The sequence below is a fragment of the Odocoileus virginianus genome, chromosome 23 (genome assembly GCF_023699985.2).
Source record: "Odocoileus virginianus isolate 20LAN1187 ecotype Illinois chromosome 23, Ovbor_1.2, whole genome shotgun sequence".
Lineage (NCBI taxonomy): Eukaryota > Metazoa > Chordata > Mammalia > Artiodactyla > Cervidae > Odocoileus > Odocoileus virginianus.
This window is the reverse complement of record NC_069696.1, coordinates 49,508,792-49,523,799: the sequence shown is the minus strand read 5'-3', so window position 1 is coordinate 49,523,799 and position 15,008 is coordinate 49,508,792. Positions and strand designations below refer to the sequence as shown.

At 36.3% G+C, this 15,008-nt stretch overlaps 1 protein-coding gene across 2 annotated transcripts in view; it reads right to left on the bottom strand.

The window, feature by feature from the left end:
• BLTP3B (bridge-like lipid transfer protein family member 3B) overlaps positions 1–15,008 on the bottom strand; it is an 87,225-nt gene that overhangs the window by 64,622 nt on the left and 7,595 nt on the right. The window contains exon 2 of one of the 2 annotated variants that reach the window (XM_020903637.2): positions 12,998–13,143. The exons of the other annotated variant lie outside the window; for it this stretch is intronic. The gene's annotated coding sequence lies outside the window, so the exon portion shown is untranslated. The remainder of the gene's footprint in view (positions 1–12,997; positions 13,144–15,008) is intronic. 2 annotated transcript variants of the gene reach the window in all.

The window sequence follows — 15,008 nt, the reverse complement described above, 5'->3', positions numbered from 1 at the left end:
GGCTTCAAAGCTGAATTCTACCAGCTAGAGGAAGAGTTAACACCTATCTCACTCAAATTATTCCCAAAAAATGCAGAGGAAGAAATACTTCCAAACTCATTCTACGAGGCCTGCATCACCCTGATAGCAACACCAGACAAAGACATCACAAAAAAAGAAAATTCCAGACCAAGATCATTGATGAATAAAGACGCAATACTCCTCTAGAGAATTATTAGCAAACCAAATTCAATAATACATTAAAAGTATCACACAGCATGACTGAGTGGCATTTGTCCCAGGGATGCAAGAATGACTCAAAAGCCACAAAACAATCAATGTGATACACCATATTAACTGAAGAATAAATCATATGATCATCTCAACAGATATAGCTTTTGATAAAATTGAACAATTATTTATGATAAAAACTCTCAACAAAGTGGGTATAGACGAACACAGGTCAACATAATAAAGGCCATATATGACAAATCCACAGCTACATTATACTTAATAGTAAAAAGCTGAAAGCATTTCCTCTAAGATCAGGAACAAGACAAGGATTCCCACACTTGTCACTTTTTTATAGTATTGGAAGTCTTAGGCACAGAAATCAGACAAGAAAAATAAATGAATAAAAGGAACAAAATTGGAAAGGAAGAAGTAAAACTGTCACTACTTGCAAATGACACGGTACTATACATAAAAATCCCAAAGACACCAAGAAAAAACTACTAGAACTCACTGATGAATTCAGTAAATTTGTAGGATACAAAATAACATGCATATATTATTGTATCTCTATACACTAACAAACTATCAGAGTGAGAAATTAAGGAAACAATCCCATTTACCACTGCATTAAAAAAGAATAAAATACTTCGGAATAAGCCCATCTGAGGAGCCAAAAGACATGTCCTCCGAAAACTATAAGACAATGACAAAAGAAAGTGAAGACACAAACAAATGTAAAGATATAATGTGTTCTTAAATTGGAAGAATCAATATTGTTAAAATGACCATACTATTCAAGGCAATCTACAGATTCAACACAATCCCTAACAAATTACCAACAGTATTTTTCACAGGACTAGACACAATTTTACAATTTGTATAAAAACAAAAAGACCTCAGAGAGCCAAAATAATCTTGAGAAAGAACAAAGTTGGAAGTATCACACTTCCTGATTTCAAACTACTTTACAAAGCTACAATAATCAAAACAGTACAGTACTGGCACAAACACAGACACATATATCAATGGAAAAGAACAGAGTTCAGGAATGAGCCCACACTTGTATAGGCAACTAATCTACAACAAAAGAGGCAAGAATATACAATGTGGAAAAGACAGACTCCTTAATAAATGATGTTGGTAAAACTGGACAGCTGCATGCAAAGGAATCAAATTGTACTAATTTCTCACACCATGCACAAAAATAAATTTAAAACAGATTAATAAAGACAAATATAAGAACAGAAACCAAAACTTCTATAATAACACATAGGCAGTATGCTCTTTGATACTGGTCTTAGTAATATATTTTTGGATATATTTACATATCTCTTCAGGCAAAAATAAACAATGAGACTATATCAAATTAAAAAGCTTTTATACAGTGAAAGAAACTATCAACAAATAAAGTCACCTACTGGATGAGAGAAGATATCTGTAAACAGTATATCCAACAAAGGGTTAAAACACAAAATAAAGAATTCAAACATTAAAAAAAAAGGTCAGAAGACCTGGATATTTTCCCAAAGAAGGCAGACAGATGATCAAAAGGCATCTGAAAAAATGCTCAACATCAGTAATCATGAGGGAAATGCAAATTAAAACAGAAATGAGAAAACACCTCACATCTGTAAGACTGGATATTATCAGAAAAACCACAAAGAATAAGTATTAACAAAGATGTGTAGAAAAGGGAACCCTCATGGACTGTTAGTGGGGCTGTAAATGGGTACAGCCACAATGGAAAACAGTAGGGAGGCTCCTCCAAAAATTAAAAACAGAGTCGCTCAATCATGTCTGACTTTTTGCAACCCATGGACTGTAGATGGCCAGGTTCCTCTGTCCATGGAATTCTCTAGGCAAGAATATTAGAATGGGCTGCCATTCCCTCCTCCAGGGGATCTTCCCAACCCAGGGATAGAATCAAAGTCTCCTGCATTGCTGGCAATCTCTTTACCATCTGAGCCACCAGGAGCTATCACACAATCCAGCAATTCCACTCCTGGATATTTATCCAAAGGAAACTGAAACACTATTTAGAAAAGATATACGTTCCCCTATGTTCACTGCAGCATTATTTACAAGAGCCAAGATATGGAAGCAATCTACATGTTTATCAAAGGAATATTACTCAGCCATAAAACAGATACAGAGAATGAACAAGTGGTTGCCAGAAGGGAGAGGGAAAGAAGAAGGAAAATAGGTGAGGGAGATTAAGCAGTACAAACTTCCATTTGTAAAATGAACGAGTCATGGGTATGAAATCTACAGTGTGGGAAGAACAGTCAATAATTATGTAATATCATTGTATGGGAAAAGACGATTAACTAGACTTATCACTGTGATCATTAGGAAATATATAGAAATGCTGAATCACTATATTGTGTAACAGGAACTAACATAGTGCTGTGGGTCCATTACACTTCAAAAATAACTCACAAAAAAGAGATGAGATTTGTGGTTACCAGAGGGCAGAGGGAGGGGTAACTAGATGAAGGCAGTCTAAAGGTATAAAAGGAAAGTTATGACCAACCCAGACAGCATATTAAAAAGCAGAGACATCACTTTGTCAACAAAGGTCCATCTAGTCAAGGCTATGGTTTTTCCAGTAGTCATGTATGGGTGTGAGAGTTGGACTATAAAGAAAGCTGAACGCAGAAAAATTGATGGCTTTGGACTGTGGTGTTGGAGAAGACTCTTGAGAGTCCCTTGGACTGCAAGGAGATCCAATCAGTCCATCCTAAAGGAGATTGGTCCTGGGTGTTCATCGGAAGGACTGATGCTGAAGCTGAAACTCCAATACTCTGGCCACCTGATGCAAAGAGCTGACTCACTGGAAAAGACCCTAATGCTGGGAAAGACTGAGGGCAGGAGGAGAAGGGGACGACAGAGGATGAGATGGCTGGATGGCATCACCAACTCAATGGACATGAATTTGGGTAAATTCCTGGAGTTGGTGACGGACAGGGAGGCCTGGCATGCTGCGGTTCATGGGGTTGCAAAGAGTCAGACATGACTGAGCGAGTGAATTGACTGAAAGGTACAAACTTCTAGTAATAAGATAAGTAATACTAAGGATGCAATGTAAAACATGATAAATATAATTAACACTGCTGGATATTAATATGAACGTTAAAAGAGTAAATCCTAAAAGTTCTCATCACAAACAAAATTGTTTTCAATTCTTTAATTTTGTATACATGTGATATGATTGACATCTACTAAACTTATTTTGGTCATCATTTCATGAAGCATGTACATAAAACAAATTATTATGCTATAGAACTTAAACATACAGTGCTGTATGACTTCAGTATAATTTTATATCTCAATAAAACTGGAAAAAAATAATGATAAAACACACTGATAATATGTACCCTTAATTTGACAATAAAAATGGCTCTTTACTTTTGTTGTGTTTTTGCCAAAACCCCATAACCCATTCTAATTATGAGAAAAAATAGACAAAGCTTGTTGGAGAGACACTGAACAAAATATCTGACAAATACTACTCAACTCTCAAAGTCATGAAACACAAGGAAAGTCTGAGAAACTGTCACAGCCTGGAGGGGCCTAAAAAGACATAATGATTAAATATAATATAGTATCCACAATGGGTTCCTGGAACAGAAAAAGGATACTAGGCAAAAACTAAGGAAATCTGAATAAAATATTGGCTATAGTTAATAACAATTTATATAAATATTTACTCATTAATTGTGGTAAATGTACTATACTAATGTAAGATGTTAACAATACAGGAGATGGGCTAGGGGACGTATGAAAACTCTGTACTAGCCTTAGAACTTTTCTACAAATCTAAAAGTATTCTAAAGTAAAAATCTCATTTAAAAAATCATTGAGCTACATATGGAAAGTTTATCTCAATAAAAAGTTACTGCAATAGAAGTGTTAATTATGGTTCCATATGCTAGCAACAAACAATCAGAAAATTTTAAGGTATCATTTACATTAGTAAAACGAGTTTGAAATTTTTAGAGATAAACCTGACAAAGGGTTATAAGACCTATATACTGCAAACTAGAAGATACTGCTGAGAGAAATTAAACAAGACATCATATAGAGATATAAAACAAGTAGGTAGATCAGAAGACAGTATTGTTTAGATGTCGGTTCTCCCCACACAGAATTATGGCTCCCAAGCAAGTATCCAGCAGACTTTTTGGTAGGAATGACAAGCAGATTCTAAAATTTACATGAAAATGCAAAAAAACTAGCATGTCAAAATAACTCTGAAAAGGATAAATCAAGTTGGAGGCCTTGTCCTACCAATTTCAAGCTTATTTAAAAGCTACATTAATCAAAACAGTCTGATATTGAAATAAAGACAAATAATCAGTGGAACAAAACAGTCCTGAAACAGACTCAAGTTTATAGTCAGCTGATTTTCAAAAAAGGTACAATATCAATTCAGTGAGAAAAAGGCAGTATTTTCAATAAATTGTGTAAGAGCAACTGTTTAGCAATATGCAAAGAGAAGGAAAAAAGAACTTTGATACTTTATCACACCACAAATAACAAATTAACTCTAAATGGATTGCAGACTATAAGAACAGAAACTATAAAACTTCTCTAAGAAAATGCTGGAGAAAAAGACTGAGCTTGGTAAAGATTTCTATAACACAACAAAAAATTCACAAACCAAAAAAGAAAAAAATCAACAAATTATATTTCATCAAAATTAAATACTCTGTGCATCAAAATATACTATTTCTACAAAACAAGCCACAGACTGGCAGAAAATATTTACAAACATATATCTGAAAAAAGACTTGTATCTACAATATATAAGGAACTCTTACAACTCAAAAGTAAGACATCTCATTAATTAAATAGGTAAAAGATTTAAACAGACTCTCAAACAAAAGAAGGCGTACAGATAGTGCATAAGCACACTGAAAGATGTACATCATCAGTCAACAGGAAACTGCAAATTAAAACCCACAATCAGATACTGCTACTTATCCACTAAACTGGGCAAAATTAAAAGACTAAATGGAATGCCAGTGAAGAATGGAACAAGTGGAACTGTCACACAATTGCTGGTGAGAATATAAATAAAAATACAGACTTCGGAACACAGCTATTCAAGAGAAGTGAAAAGTATATGTCCTCACAAGGATTTAAACATGAATGTTCACAGGAGCTTTATCTGTAACAGCCCAGACTAGAAAGAACCCAAATGACGATTAACAGGTGAATGGATAAACAATTCCATTGTGGAACTGTGGCATACACAAAATGAAATATACTCAGCAATATGACATAACGCATAAAACAACATAGGTTAATTGCAAAATAATTATGCTGAGGGGAAAAGGGCAGGAAAGAAGTATACTAAATGATTATATGAAATCCTGGGAAATACAAACTAATGTAAGTGAAATAAAGTAGATCAACAATAATAACAGATAAGGCAGGAAGACAGGATGAAGAAGATTACAAAGGAGTATAAAGAAATGTTTTAGAGCATAAATCAAAATTTCAACAAATTGTACACCTTTAATATGTGCAATTTATTGCACAAAACAATTATATTTCAATAGAGGTGCTTAAATCAGATATTTATATAAGTAATTATATATACTCATATATAAATATATATATATATATGGCTTCCCTTGTGACTCAGCTGGTAAAGAATCCGCACGCAATGTGGGAGATCTCAGTTTGATCCCTGGGTTGGGAAGATCCCCTGGAGAAGGGAAAGGCTACCCAACTCCAGTATTCAGGCCTGGAGAATTCCATGGACTGTATATTCCATGGGGTCGCAAAGAGTCAGACATGACTGAGCGACTTTCACTTCACTTCACTTCACTTCATACATATATATACATATATATATATATATATATAAAACTGGTTATACTGGATTAGTTGATTTTAATTGTATATTAATTACAAAAAAAATCAAGCCAAACAAATTGTAGAGCAAATATATGTGGGTGTGTATCTCTTAATAAAAAAGAATGGACTAGCTAACTTAATAAAATATAAGGAAATGAGAATTACTAAGGTCCTTGAACCATGGCTTTTTGAAAACCACACCACTGCTATTGTCATCTAGAAGTGATTTAGAGCCAAGTAAACTAACTTAGTAGAGCCATAGGAAGTATTTATACAAGCAAAGAATATAAAACAATTTTATAATTTTAGTGCCTAAAAAGTTTCTCTAATTCAAAGTCCTCATTTTACAGCAGAGAATGTGAAGCCTAGAGAGGTTAAGTTCATAGTTCAAGGTCACACTAAGGCAGACCCAAGTCTATAATCAAATTTGTACAATTTTAACTTAAAAGGTACTTTAGGATCAATTACCATTCCGTTCCCCTTCATGGATCACAGTGGCAAAGTGGATTGCATAACTCAATGAAGCTGTAAGCCATGCCATGCAGGGCTAGCCAAAACAGACGGGTCATAGTGGAGAGTTCTGACCAAACACGGCCCACTGGAGAAGTAAACGGCAAATCACTCCAGTATTTTTGCCCCAAGAATCTCATGAACAGTACGAAAAGGTAAAATGATACAATGCGAGAAGATGAGCCCCCCAGGTCGGAAGGCACCCAACATGCTACTGTGAAAGAGTAAAGAGTAGAGAAATAGCTCCAGAAGCAATGAAGAGGCTGGGCCAAAGTGGAAATGACACTAGGTTGTGGATGTATCTGAAAGTACAGTCAGATGTGGTGAAAGTAAAGCCTGATGCTATAAACTGAACAATATTGCATAGGAACCTGTTAGGTTCCTAAATCAAGGTAAATTGGACATAGTAACACAAGAAAAGGTCAGTTTTCATTCCAATCCCAAAGAAGGGCAATGCCAAAGAGGGTGCAAACTACCACACCACTGCACTCATTCCACATCCAAGCAAGATTATGCTCAAAATCCTTCAAGCTAGGCTTCAGCAGTAATATGAACCAAGAACTTCCAGATGTATTAGCTGGGTTTAGAAAAGGCAGAGGAGGAACCAGAAATCAAATTGTCAACATTCGTTGGGTCATAGAGAAAGCAAAGGAATTCCAGAAAAACATCTATTTCTGTTTCATCAACTATGCGAAAGCCTTTGACTGTGTGAAGGATCACAACAAACTGTGGGAAATTCTTAAAGAGATGGGAATATCAGATGACCTTACTTGTCTCCTGAGAAACCTGTATGCAGGTCAAGAAGCAACAGTTAGAAACAGACATGGAACAACAGACTGGTTCCAAATTGGGAAAGGAGTATTCACCATGCTTATTTGAAATTATATGCAGAACACATCATATGAAATGCCGGGCTGGATGAATCACAAGCTGGAATCAAGACTGCTAGGAGAAATATCAACAACCTCAGATATGCAGATGATACCACTCTAATGAAAGTGAAGAGAAACTAAAGAGCCTCTTGATGAAGGTAAAAGAGAATACTGAAAAAGCTGGCTTAAAACTCAACATTCAAAAAACTAAGAAGATGGCATCCAGTCCCATCATTTCATGGCAAATAGATGGCGAAAAGTGGAAACTGACAAATTTTACTTTCTTGGGCTACAAAATCACTGCAGCCACAAAATTAAAAGACACTTGCTCCTTGGAAGAAAAGCTAGGACAAACCTAAACAGCATATTAAATAGCAGAGATATCACTTGGCAGACCAAGGTCTGTACAGTCAAAGCTATGGCTTTCCCAGGATGTGTGGATGTGAGAGTTGGACCATCAAGAAGGCTGAGCACTAAAGAATTGATGCTTTTGAACTGTGGTGTTGGAGAAGACTCTTGAGAGTCCCTTGGACTGCAGGAGATCAAATCAGCCAATCCTAAAGGAAATTAACCCTGAATAATCATTGGAAGGACTGTTGCTAAAGCTCCAATACTTTGGTCACCTGATATGAAGAACTGACTCATTGGAAAAGACCCTGATGCTGGGAAAGACAGAGGGCAGGAGGAGAAGGACTGGGGCGACAAAGGATGAGATGGTTGGATGGCATCACCCATTCAATGGACATGAACTTGGGCAAACTGCTGGCGTGCTGCAGTCCATAGGGTTGCAAAGAGTTGGACATGACTTGGTGACTGAACAACAAATTTTTTTAAAGAATTACAAGGATGGGACAAGGATTAAGATATGCTCATAATAAATTCCTCTTTTTTTTTTTTTTGAGCATTCACAATTTGCAGAGTTTATTTGGCTTGGTTATTTTTGTAATATGCATGTAAGGAAAATCAACCAATCCTGTCTAACTAGCTTTTGCACAGAAACATTCACAGAATGGAGAGGCTGCAAACTGGCAGCATGAGCTGTGTTTAGCCCACAGACATGTTTTGTCTGGCCTGCACAGTGTTTCTAACAACCAGAACATGTGGCTAACATTTAAAACGGGTAGATGTTGCATTAAAACCTGGGTTTCTAAATTTCGTTGAAATGTCAGAAAACCTGACACAATTAGGTATACATTCTTCAAGGCAAAAACTGAGCTCTGATTAAGCTCTTGGGTAACTTAGACAAATGGGACAAAATTACTGCTTTCAAAGATCTCATGATTTACTATTAGAAGCAATCACAAGAAATTATTGTACAAGAAATTATTGTAGTGTTTTACAGTCATACTATATGCCAGGCAATGTGTGATGGATATTATAATAAAAATGAGACTAGTTTAAGATGGAGGAGGAAAGAGGTCATCAACTTTGTTAAAAAGCCTACTGCTTTGGAAAGGCTTCATGGAGAAGGCAGCATTGCAGCCACATCTTTGAGAGTAAGTTTTTGCTAGGTGACCAGGACAGAGGAGGACATTTCAGATGAGCAGCAGCATGCTCAAGGTTACAGGATTATATGCAGCCAGCAGAGATGAAGCACAAGGCTAACAATAAGGTAGTTTGAAAAGCATAAGGTAGTTTGAAAGGAAATGATATGCTTTGAATGCATAGCAGCAGCTAGATCATGAAGAACTCTTGTATCTCATGCCAAGGAATGCAAGTTTCATCCTACACATCAGTATTATTCCCACAGTGCCCCTGAGGTGACTGCTCATGATTCAACCTAGGTGGAACAGAAATAAAAAGGGTGAAAATATGCCAGCTGAACCCCACCCCCAATTTCTGTTTCAACAAGATTGAGCCCTACTACTATTTTACACAGCAAAGTTCTATTTATATTTCTTTGGACTAAAAAATTATGTTATAAACCAAAAAAAAAGAGAGAAGAAGAAAAAGTTAAAGTTTGAACATGAGCTATTGAAACATATTTACCAAGTAATTAAATAAGATTAGTATTTTGTCAAGATCTCTCTGGTAACAGTTCCAAGAATGGAATAAAGAAGAACGAAAAGGGCTTCCCTGGTGGTCCAGTGGTTAAGAATCCGCCTTGCGATGCACGGGATACCAGTTCAATTTCTGGTCCCTGAAGATCCCACATGCTTCAGGGCAGCGAAGCCCGTGCCCCAGAACTACTGAGCCTGCAGTTTGGAGGCCGCAAACCGCAACCACCGAGCCCGTGTGCCCAAACCACTGAAGCCGGGTGCAGAGAGCCCGCGCTCCACAACGAGAGAAGCTACTTCAAGGAGCAAAGTGCGCACGCAGCAATGAAGACCAAGAACAGCCAATAATAAATAAATCAATGTTTTTTTTTAAAAAAAAAGCATGAGAAATGAGAATACTTAACTTCAACTGATCCAAGAAATTATGATTTAAATCTGGGTAGTGCCAAAGCAATCTATAGATTCAATGCAATCCCTATCAAACTACCAACGGTATTTTTCACAGAACTAGAACAAATAATTTCACAATTTGTATGGAAATACAAAAAACCTCGAATAGCCAAAGTAATCCTGAGAAAGAAGAATGGAACTGGAGGAATCAATCTGCCTGACTTCAGACTATACTACAAAGCCACAGTCATCAAGACAGTATGGTACTGGCACAAAGACAGAAATATAGATCAATGGAACAGAATAGAAAGCCCAGAGATAAATCCACGAACCTATGGTCACCTTATCTTCGACAAAGGAGGCAAGGATATACAATGGAAAAAAGATAACCTCTTTAACAAGTGGTGCTGGGAAAACTAGTCAACCACCTGTAAAAGAATGAAACTAGAACACTTTCTAACACCATACACAAAAATAAACTCAAAATGGATTAAAGATCTAAATGTAAGACCAGAAACTATCAAACTCCTAGAGGAGAACATAGGCAAAACACTCTCTGACAAAAATCACAGCAGGATCCTCTATGACCCACATCCCAGAATTTTAGAAATAAAAGCAAAAATAAACAAATGGGACCTAATGAAACTTAAAAGCTTTCGCACAACAAAGGAAACTATAAGCAAGCTGAAAAGACAGCCCTCAGATTGGGGGAAAATAATAGCAAACGAAGCAACAGACAAAGGATTAATCTCAAAAATATACAAGCAACTCCTCCAGCTCAACTCCAGAAAAATAAATGACCCAATCAAAAAATGGGCCAAAGAACTCAACAGACATTTCTCCAAGGAAGACATACAGATGGCTAACAAACACATGAAAAGATGCTCAACATCACTCATTATCAGAGAAATGCAAATCAAAACCACAATGAGGTACCATTATACGCCAGTCAGGATGGCTGCTATCCAAAAGTCTACAAGCAATAAATGCTGGAGAGGGTGTGGAGAAAAGGGAACCCTCTTACACTGATGGTGGGAATGCAAATTAGTACAGCCACTATGGAAAACAGTGTGGAGATTTCTTAAAAAGCTGGAAATAGAACTGCCATATGACCCAGCAATCCCACTCCTGGGCATACACACCGAGGAAACCAGATCTGAAAGAGACACGTGCACCCCAATGTTCATCGCAGCACTGTTTATAATAGCCAGGACATGGAAGCAACCCAGATGCCCATCAGCAGACGAATGGATGAGGAAGCTGTGGTACATATACACCATGGAATATTACTCAGCCATTAAAAAGAATTCATTTGAATCAGTTCTGGTGAGATGGATGAAACTGGAGCCCATTATACAGAGCGAAGTAAGCCAGAAAGATAAAGACCATTACAGTATACTAACACATATATATGGACTTTAGAAAGATGGTAACGATAACCCTATATGCAAAACAGAAAAAGAGACTCAGATGTATAGAACAGACTTGTGGACTCTGGGAGAAGGCGAGGGTGGGATGTTTCAAGAGAACAGCATTGAAGCGTGTATGTTATCTAGGGTGAAACGGATCACCAGCCCAGGTTGGATGCATGAGACAAGTGCTCGGGCCTGGCGCACTGGGAAGACCCAGAGGGATCGGGTGGAGAGGGAGGTGGGAGGGGGGACCGGGATGGGGAATACATGTAAATCCATGGCTAATTCATTTCAATGTATGACAAAAACTACTGTAATGATGTAAAGTAATTAGCCTCCAACTAATAAAAATAAATGGAAAAAAAAAAAAATCTGGGTAGTGACAGTAGAGATATTCAAATCTTACTGATATCTACTTTGTAGCAAGTAATCTGCTATATGCTATGTTCAGGATAAAAAAGATAAATTCAAGAGTTATTTAAATAAAAAGGAACAATGACTGATTAAAATGAGAAGGTTAAGAAGAAAAAGGAATTAAGCTTTGTAGGTGACTTGAATAAATGCACAGACAGATGTGATTTAAGCTTAGAAGAAAATCACTATACCTCACCTTCAATAAGCTAAGCACAAACCAGACCAAAAAAGAAACATTAAGGAGGTGTAATCTAGCCAAAGCAAAATTTACAGCCATGACTATACTTTCGAAGCAAAAGTCTCAGAGGATTTGCTAGAGGCATACACAAAATCAGAACTATCTCAAATGTTTTTCTAACAGTCTATTGAAAGATAAAGGTTGGCATTCTGCCTTAACAATTTGGTTAAGATCCAGATAACCAAATGATGATGGAATCAAGAATATTAGAAAGCAAACAAGAATACTGGAAAATAATATTTAAGTCATCACACCTACACAACTGCCAGCTAATATATGGTCAGCAAGTTTATCAACTGTTCCATTACACCAAGGATAAGTATGTAATGAGTGGCTCAATTCTGCTCATGACTAGTCTTCAACTATGAATTTCTTAGTAGACTTTTAGAGGTCCAAAGTATTTAAGTGTATAAATTTCTCAAGCATGAGAAGTGTTCAAATAGAAGTTTCTAGGTTTTTCATTGAGTCCTAGACTGAAAAATTTAGTGCTATTTCCATGAATCTGATTTTATAGCATAACTGTTTCCCCTGATTTTTAAAGGGCAGTAGGAGAGAAAAGAAAAGATTGGGGTGGAAGCCCTTACATTCTTCAAAATGAATCCTATTTTCACAGCCGTTCATGAGAGTTATTGCAATGTCTTTGATAAAAATTATAACCAACATTAAATACACAAAACTTTTAAGTTCTTCAGTGAATTGGTCAAAACATTCTCTTTATGAAAAGAGCCTTCATACCTCATTAATTACATTAGACTACAGTGCCTAACCCATTAAAGAATAGATAATGTTAATTACTATTTCCAAGTAGCTGACAATAAGTTATAAAACTCACTCATGAAACATCAGAAAGACCTGGTTATAACTTTAAGTGCATTGCCAAATCTTGTATATTAGAAGACATTCTAAGAGAATTGCATGGGCCTGTAGCGACACAGTTTAAAAACAAAAAACCCATGAAATTGGTGTCTGACTAAAACAAGAAGAATTAGAAAATATTCTCAAAGTAACTTTATGTGGGCACAGGAAGTGCTTGCATTTACAGAGAGAAAAGAAAAAAAAAAAAATGGGGAATAGAAGAATTACCTGAGGGCAGGAAATTCAGACAAAGGTCCCTACTCCTGGTGAAAGCAAGTAGTCAGTTGCCAGGGTTTCTTAGACTCCTCTGGGACTCATTTGGGTGATTATGAAATTCACAGCACACCAATCTCCACCACAGCCAGCAGGGATCGCTGCAGGGAATGGGTATACAGGGGATACAGAAGGGAGCAAGTTTAAGGGAAAGAAGAGGAAAGGAATGATATGATAAAAATATTTAGCTGTGAGTCACTTTAAAGTAAATACAGTTGTATTGCACGATGGATTAACTACAAGCAAATGTTGCTTAAAATCTAAGATAAATTAATCATTTATGATTTTCTTCATTCTCTCTACCACTGGTAGCACTACTACTCTATTAAATCAATATGTTTAAATTTTTATATTAAAAATAATATTTAACAAAAATGAGACAGCTATGCTATACAAAAGTTACACAAAGACTGAACTAAATAATTCAACATTAAATGAAACCAATTAGGACAAGCACTCTAAAAGACAAGCAACCTACAAACTGTCAAAATTTAAACTGCCAGAAGGCCTAGTTAAAACTATAATCCTTATTTCATATCATAAAGAATACTAAAGAGTAAAGTCACCTATGAAAAATAACCCACAAACATCAAGATTGTAATATTGCTAAAAATGTATCCAACTTTATAAATGCATGTATTTATGATCTATGTGTTCTATGACAGCTGATGTATAAATTTACAATAGTATAAATCTATTTCTCCAGTCAGCTAAAATGTTTCTGAACAACTACCATATACCACAGTACTGGGGCAGATGCCAGAGATACAATGGCGAACCACAGAAGCACAGTCACTGCCCTCAGAATTCAAAGCCTATCAGGGTTATTCTGCCCTTAAAGAGATGACAGTCTATGGAGCTAACAAACAAGAAGCTTTTGTTCTAAAATAAATAAACACAGTAGAGGAAAACACCACAATGTTATAATAACAGTGGCAGAAAAGAAGTCACAGATTCCTCTCTTAATGGTACTTTTGGGTAGAAAAAAAGAGTATATTATACATACAGCTACAATTGTCTTAAAAGATAGACCAATATAGAGTTTCAAAATTTTTATTCAACATTCTTTTTGGCTGGGAGAAGTCTCAAAATAAGTCAGTGAATTATGAGACAGACCAATAACAAGTATAATGCCTTAAAAAAAATAAATAACCACATCCTGGATCATATTTTCTCAGCTTTTAATTTTGTTTTAATAATTTGGTCTTGATATGATAACTGCTCATATTTCACTCATGGAAATGGTGTCATAAAACTTGTGAAGTGAAGTGAAGTGAAAGTTGCTCAGTCATGTCCCACTCTTTGCGACCCCATAGACTATACAGTCCATGGAATTCTCCAGGACAGAATACTGGAGTGAGTAGCCGTTCCCTTCTCCAGGGGATCTTCCCAACCCAGGGATCAAACCTAGGTCTCCCGCATTGCAGACAGATTCTTTACCAGCTGAGCCACAAGGGAAGCCCCATAAAGCTTGTAACTTACATTCAATCTGAGCTAATATCAACTTGTAAATATCAATATTTAATAGAAATATTAAATTACTCATCTTAAGTAACATAGTATGCAAACTTTAAAACATAAACTGCTAAGAGATCAACTTACTGGGGAAACATTTAGACTGGAAGCTGCAGTATTAAGGCAAAGTGTAATATTGCAAAATAATTATGCAAGTAAAAAGAAATGAATGGAGAAACTGTCCTTCCCCAACTTTAAAGAACTGCTGAGTCAAAAGACTATGTTTTCCAAGCTTCAAAGGATGGTAAAGTCAAATGATTCCCAAGTAATAAACGAATCTCCTAAGGGATATTGCAACAGGACAATAAAATACCATAAAGGAGTAATACGGGAAGTGCTGAAAACTCAAAGAAAAGCAAACTCTTAGGTGAAAACCACAGCCTGAACAGGCAATATAGAATAATCAAATTATGAAGGTGCTGGATCAGTGACTTAACTACTCAACACTACC